At 31.1% G+C, this 8136-nt stretch overlaps 1 pseudogene; it reads right to left on the bottom strand.

Moving 5' to 3' along the window:
• Nucleotides 1-7586: 7586 nt before the first annotated feature.
• Nucleotides 7587-7935, bottom strand: LOC131153784 (histone H4-like; annotated as a pseudogene).
• Between the last annotated feature and the right edge of the window lie 201 nt (nt 7936-8136).

Below are 8136 nucleotides of genomic sequence, written 5' to 3'. Positions count from 1 at the left end.
CCTAAGGTCAATCTAGTGCGGATAAAATAAATTAATATACATACATATATATACATATATATATATATATATATATATATATATATATATATACAAACCTAAGGTTTGTGTAATAATGTTGCTAGTTGATTGACCTAGGGGTTTAAACTACACAAGTAATCTAATTAAGCAAGCACAATAAAGCAGTAAAGAGAAATGACACCAGAAATGTTATCAAGGTTCGGCAAACAGCTTACGTCCCTGCCTTGACTCACAAGCACAAAGATTACACTAAGACTCACTTAACGGGTGAAGCGGAACTTTAGTATAACCAGGTCAATCAGCATAGGGCTGACCTTAACCTTTACAACCAATCCTTTCGGGTTGGATTAATGCCCCATTAGGCCGCGTCTAGAATACAACCAATTTCCAATACAAGATGAGTACAAATATTATGCTTCTCAATTAAGCAGATTTGCACCAATAATAATCAAAGCACACCAATAATGTAAGAAAAATAAGCTTAACAGTGTACATGTGCAATCAACAGTCAAAGTAATGACTATCTCAATTTAAGCATAAGAGTGTATCAACAAGCTAATCTTTAAAACTATGTAAAGATAAAATCTCATTCACAGTTTAGGGCTTCGAAGATTTGTATCAAGAGTAATTAGAATATCTCAAAAATATTTTCTCAATATCAAGGAGATATTCAAAAATGAGCTGGTGAAAGTATTTTTGCATGCACAAAAATGCAAGCTCAATGAGTCTTGCAATAATAATGCAAAGACTCATTTAGTTATAAGATTTTTTCCACACACCGATTTATTAAATAAAATAAGGGGAAAAACCTAGCTAAGCCCTCAATCCGAAAATCAAATATGCAATAAACAATAAGGGTTTTTAGCACACTAGAACAATGAATAAACACTTACAAGGCTTGATTTATCAAAAGAATGGTAGTATATGAGTGTATAGGGTGTGTATGAAGAAATAAAGTTTAGGAAATTTCAAAGGATTTTTTTCTTAATCAATATGCTAACTAGGTGCTAATCCAAGCAAATGAACCCCTATGTATAGACTTGCCCAATTTTATAACCATTGGGGATACGTAGGGTATTATTAAATTTGTATTAAAAATGTTTTGGAAAATTAACCTTATTTAACTCAAAATAACCACAGTAAAAATTAGGATAACCCGAGAGTTTTAGGTGCCTGACTCTTGGTTCGGTCGACCGAACAGACACAACAGAAAAAGTAACTTTTTAACGTTTGGGTGTCTGAATAAGGGTTTGATTTACTGACTTAGGCGATTTTTCATTATGTCCGAGGTTCGGTCGCCTGGTCTTGAGTTCGGTTTACCAAACTCACATGTTCGGTCTCTCGAGGATGATTTGAACGTGATCGTTTAGGCTGCTGAGTTAGCAGAAAAGTCAGAGTGAATATTCGGTTGACCGAGGACGCTACAGTCATTTTGGTTTGATCGCCTGAAACCAAGTCAACTCGTTGACCATTCAACGGTTCTATCAAACGAGGTGTTTTGAACACCATAGTTCGGTCACCCGAAGCCCTACAATTTTAACCCTTTAAGTCCTATTTTAATTCAATAAATTTCCCTAATAGCATATGTGATTTTGGGGGCTAACTTAAGTGTAAGTGTAGGGACCTAGGGTCATTGTAAGGTCTTTGAACTTATTAGTTTCTACATGCATGATATGCATTCATTATTACAGACATTTCCTATATTACTTTTACAGACTCGAAAATGAAGATAATATAAATTACAACAAATGAATCTTCTAGGTCTTCATTCTTCAAGTCTTCACATGCCATCAAATGATCTTACTAATATGAACTAGCATACAAACTTGATAGACATTAAATACCTGATTATTTGTCATAATTAAAACAGAGTATGACCTATAAGGTCAAAAAAATATATTATTTTATTATATATTCAAATATATATTAATTATTAATAAAACATAATTCAATTCTAAAATGAAGAAAAAAAATCATCTACTAATTTATACTATTATTAAAATAAAAAAATACTAATTTAATTAATAATATTATTTTTACATAAATAAATATGGTAATCATATTAATATTAATATTTTTAATTAAAAATATGTTTAAAAATAATCATATAGTACCATTTAATAAAATTAAATATCGAAATACCACTTATTTTAGACAACCAAACACCACCTATGTGACGCCCCGACCCGCCAAGTGGGGCCCGAGTGCCACGTGTTCCAATCACCTGTATCTGATACCATAATTAACATACACGCAGCGGCACATGAATAAATAATCTCAAATAAATACCAGAGTTCTATATAACAACCAAAAACCAACACTACAACATCCAAATATCTGTATCCACAACCAGCATTTAAAACGTAATTCCGTACAAATATATCTATACATATATCAGTATCTCACAATACCCCAAAAAGAAACTATCACAAACAGTCCCAGCCTAGGCCTTCAAGCCCGGTCTCCAGAAGAACCTGAAAAATTGTTAATCCACTAGGGTGAGACACTTCTCAGTAAGGGTGGAATAAATTATAACAGTGTGTGACAAATGAGTTTTAATATTTATATCTCAAAATAAATTGCTTCTTATATAACATCAATAACAACTGAGAAAATGTACCATTAATAACATTCCCGACATCCAATATCACACATACATTCAATATGCACAAGTACATAATTTTTATGCAAGCGAAAGTCCCTAAGGATAGGGAAGATTACCCACCCATACAAGTAGCTTCCCTCTGCTCTGGTACTAAAAACTACCTACCAGAGCACTCACCTTACTCAGTAAGCCTTTAGGTGAAGTATTATCTCGCCACTAGTTCACAGATAATTATTATTTTAAAGGCGGAGGTTTCCGAGGATCGGGATGTCTACCCGCCCATACAAGTAGCATCCCTTTGTACTGATACCAAGAAACTACCTAACAGAGCACTCGCCTTGCTCAACAAGCCCCCGGTGGTATGTTTACCTCGCTGCATGCACACACATGCATTCACAATATGCTATACCATTATTTTTATGCTATAATTAAATTCACATGCACACAACACATCCACACAAGAATCATGCATCTCATACTTCATCTTCCAATGTCCTCAGTACGTGGCCCACATAGAGCAACTGCGTACATGTCAGTACGTGGCCCACACAGGCACCTACGTACTTCTTATCTACACGTGGCCCACACAGGTACCACTAACCACACAGGGTACATAACATGGCCCACATAGGCACCATTATCCACACAGGATATAACATGGCCCACACAGGCACCACTACCCACACAGGGTATATAACATGGCCCACACAGGTGCCATTATTCACCAGTATCCAATCCCCATGACCTACCCGTCATACATCAGTAGAACAAGCTCCTCGACCTGCCAATGTCCTACCCCATATAAATAACAATACGACGAGCTCCTCGACCTGCCAACGTCACATCATCATTTATATCTAGGCAATATAACAACCTCCTCATGCCAACGTTATATTGAGATGCATACGAATAACCACACAGTTAGTTCACACAAACGCATTAAATCATTTCCACACAGGAGTCAAACATAACAACTCATTCATCTTACCATAATCATTTCAAACACCCCCACATGCAAACCCAAATACCACAGTAATTCATATCCAATTTATTAGGAAAATTACTCCCATGTCACACAAATTTAATATCATAAACAATTATCCCAAATATAACCGTAAACCAAATAATCATTTTTTTTTCCAGTAATCAAACTATTCTGAAAATCATATAAATAAATAATAAATTTCGTATGCTCGTAAATAATTGGTTCACTTTAATAAAATACTGATATAATTTTATTCCCCCTTACCTGATTCCCTGAATTACGCTTGCAGGGCTCCTAAACTTATACCCGCGACACTCACCCAAACCCTGATTCAATCAATTCAACCCCAATAAAATATTATTTTAACATTTCCTAATTTATAATAATTAAATGATAATTAATTTCTAAATAACACATTTATCCTAATTTTGGACTATTTCTACAATAACCCCACGAGAATTTCACTCCGCTAGACTTGTAGAGAATCATCCCTAGATTCTCGTAGTGGTGTCCGATCATCCATTTGGCTTAAAATTTAGGAATAATTGAGATAAGAATGAGAATTTGGCTTACCCCACGAGATATTCCCACGTTATTCCTACGACAAATCCACTTCGGTAGATATGTCGGTGGCGAAGAATGGAGTTCGGTGGTATTTTCGGATTTCCAATTGGGCGAGAATCGGCCGTAAAATCGTAAAAAAAAGAGGAGTGGAGAGTGAGAGAATATATTTAATTTTTTCTCTTTCTCTTTCTTTCTTTCCTTTCTTATCTGCTCTGTGCGCGTGAATTTTTTTTTTCTTCTCTTTCCTTCTGTTTTGTTCCAGTGAGAGAAACTTACGGACACTTAAGTTTTCGTTTTTTTTTTTCGTTTTTTCTTTTTCTCTTTTTTTTTTTTTCTTTCTTTTTTTTTTCCTTTTATCCTTCTTTCTCCTTTATCCATTCTTTAATATATACTAATATATATATATATATATATATATACTTATATATACTTACTTATATATACTTTTATATATATATCCAAAATCTTTAAATTTCTTAATTTAATTAATTTTCTTAATAATAATTAATTAATTAATAATAATAATAAATTTTTTTTAATTAATAGTTTTTTATTTTATTTATTTATTTATTTATTTATTTTGGGTAATTACAACCTATAACTTTCAACATTTTTTCAATTTAACACTTATTATTAGCACTTATTAAATTTAACACTTTTTTTTTTTTTTAAAGAACACTTCTCCATAAGTAGTTCAAAATGACGCCTTAATAAGTACTGATACTAAGTGTTAAACTGGAACATGCTGAAAGTTATAAGTGATGTTTAACTATATTTAAAATAAGTACTATATGGATACTTACTTTTCTTATTTTTCAAAAAATTATTTTAATTAAAATATTAACATTTTTAATTAATAGTTTCCTTAATAATTATTCTAACTATTTATCATTAAAATTTAAATATTTTCTACTAAAAAATAATATAAGATTATTATTTTTAATTAATAATAATATTTTTAGTAATTTATATTTATAATATATTACTATAATATTAAATTATGATAAAAATAATAATATTATTATTAATTAAATTAAATTTTTATTTTATTTAAAGTTAATTTAAATTAATAAATAGTCCTTATTCAATCAAAAATTGAATTATAATAACTAATATGTTTTTTTAAATAAATTTTAAACAAAAATATTAATATTTTTATAATAAAAAATTTAAATGACAACTATAATAATTTTCTAATTAAAATTTAAATATTTTCTATTACCTAAAATTATACAATATTATTTATTAATTAACAATAATCTTATTATTAATATATATTTATAATATATGATTGTCACATTTATTTATGTTAAAGATAGTATGATAAGTAAATTAAAAATTTTAGTCTATTTAATGTTAATTTGAATTTATAGATATATTTTTTTATTTATTACAAAATTTATTTATATTTCATTAATTAATGGGTTATAATGCATGATAAAACAATTTATGATTAAATTTTAATTAAAAAATTAATTATTAATTATTTTAACTTCTATTTTTAATTAAAATTTAAATATTTTTATTAAGAAAAAATAGTAAAATATTATTGTTTGATTATTAATAATTTTTTCCTTAAATTATATTATAACATATAATTATCGTATTAATTTATATTTAAATAATATGATTAATTAAATTAGTATTATAATTTTTAATATTAATTTAAGTTAATAGATGATTCTTCTTCTTCATTTTATAATTGAATTATCTGTTATTAATAATTATATATTATAATAAATAATAAAATAATATATAATTATCTTCGAATATATTTTTTAAATTATAAAATAATCATTAAAATTTCTTGTTTGAATAAAATTGATGTTGCCTATAGACAATATCACTTATAGCTGACAAAAAAATTTATCTTAGATTGTTTTTGAAAATTCATTTAAATAGTTTCCAAAAATGTAATTTTAAAAGTTTTTATTTTTTTATTTTTGTGATAAGTATTTGTTATAACACAAGCTAAATTTTGCTTTATTTTTTTTTATAAAAATATTTATTTTATCTACTAAATAGTATAAGTACTTTCTTTTTAATGTTGTCAAACAGGGCTTAAAGACAAACATGAAAATTTATTCTCTTTTATCTTTCTAAGAGGGTTTCAAAATACAAGTATCAAAAATGCTAGGAAGCCATGAATATGACATGGCGCATGCAGATATAACTGGACGAAAATAAAAGGCCTCGTGTCATATGCACGTCGTCGGGGGAGACGAAGTTACTTTTGGCGCAGTTAATGATATTGCTGATGATGAAGGTTCCATGGAAGTAGGGTTTGGCAGTTCGACGGGTGGGCTTGACTTCAATAGGGACGGCGCTTTTTAAATTCTGATACCCTGAATCTGTCGTGAAAACTGTTGTGTGCCATTTCGGTGAGGGTTTGAAAGTTAGTGATTGACTAGAAGAAAAGACAAAGAAAGAAGAAAAGGAGAGCTAACGAAACTGGAAGGAAGGAGAGAAGGTGACAGGTACATGACAGGGAGGGATGGGCCTTGGCAATGGCACGATGAGGACAAATTAATAAGTCAATTTATTTAATGGAGATTATATCCTTGTTGGGGAGTGCCTGCATGTAAAAGTCAATAGTCCGATGTATAGAAGCTAAGGAGTCTTATAATTGAACGTCAATTTGCTTTTAATATTTATATTTGAAACAGTAAAAACTAAAAAAAGAAGGAAAAAAAGAAGAAGAAAAAGCCATAATTAATGACTGGATAACCCCAAGATAGGGTTCTCCTTCAATAAATAAATAAAAAGGATATATTATTGTCTTAAAATATTATTTATTTATTTATTTAAATTATCTCCACCGAAATCACAAAAAAAGGTGACAAAAGTTTGGTCAAAATTATATTTTGATTAAAAAAGTGATGATGCAATGAAAGTTAATGAGTTGAAGAATCTTCCGAAGAGAACATGAGCTGGAAAAAAATGTAAAACAAAATTGGTGTAAATATTTCAAAAACAATTCTTTTATGCCCAAGCCTAATAGTTATAAGAGTACATGTAGAGCAGAGCTTGGATAAGTTGTACCTCAGTTTCTTGCACATACCTAAGGTCATGTGTAAGGATCATCTAGTTTATTTCAGACATGGAAACCAAATGTGTGGAGCATATTTGCTATATTAGTTTAACTCGTAGAAGTTTGATACAATTGGCTTGTTATAAGTTCATGCTAGTTTAGCTTGATATTTCGTGATGGATTACCTTAACATAACCTTCCTATCCAATGTGGATTGCTTAGATAATTTTTAATAGAATAAATTTGACTATTTACTAAGTTAGGATCAATGTCGTAGATTTTGTTTAATTGGCCAAATCTAAAGGCATAATCAAATACATTTGCTTTTATTAGAAACATAGTTACAATATATATTCTTGTAATACTGAAGCTACGAAAACCTAACCGCCGAAGCCGTACAGAGTCCTGCCCTGCCTCTTGAGCATAGTACACCACATCCATGGCTGTCATAGTCTTCCGGCGAGCGTGCTCGAGGTAGATCACGGCATCTTGGATCACATTCTCCAGGAAGACCGTGAGCGCTCCGCGGGTCTCCTCATAGATAAGATTCACGCCTCCTCTTCTAGCCAAACGTTTAATAGTCGGCTTCGTGATTCTCTAGATATTGTTGAGAAGAACCTTACGGTGGTGCTTGGCTCCTCCCTTTCCAAGTCCCTTGCCTCCCCAGCGTACCTTACTGGAACTAGGGCAGAACCAGTGCGACCTCATTGCTGCCTTCAAGGAGCTCATCTAGCAGAACAAGTGTGGCCTCGCCGCTGACGTTTTCTCCATCGTCCGATCAAAGCCTTCGCGGTGAAGCAACTCGTCGGAGTAGTAGCAACAAGCCGTGACACCGCCATCCTCCGGCGAACACTCTCTTCCGCTGTTTCCAACAAGACGCACGCACGAGGGGTAGCACAGAACAACAATTTGTGAAAAAACTGCGAGTCT

This window comes from Malania oleifera, chromosome 4 (genome assembly GCF_029873635.1).
Source record: "Malania oleifera isolate guangnan ecotype guangnan chromosome 4, ASM2987363v1, whole genome shotgun sequence".
In the NCBI taxonomy this organism is placed as follows: Eukaryota; Viridiplantae; Streptophyta; class Magnoliopsida; order Santalales; family Ximeniaceae; genus Malania; species Malania oleifera.
The sequence above is the reverse complement of the archived record's forward strand: the minus strand, read 5'-3'. Positions and strand labels throughout refer to the sequence as shown.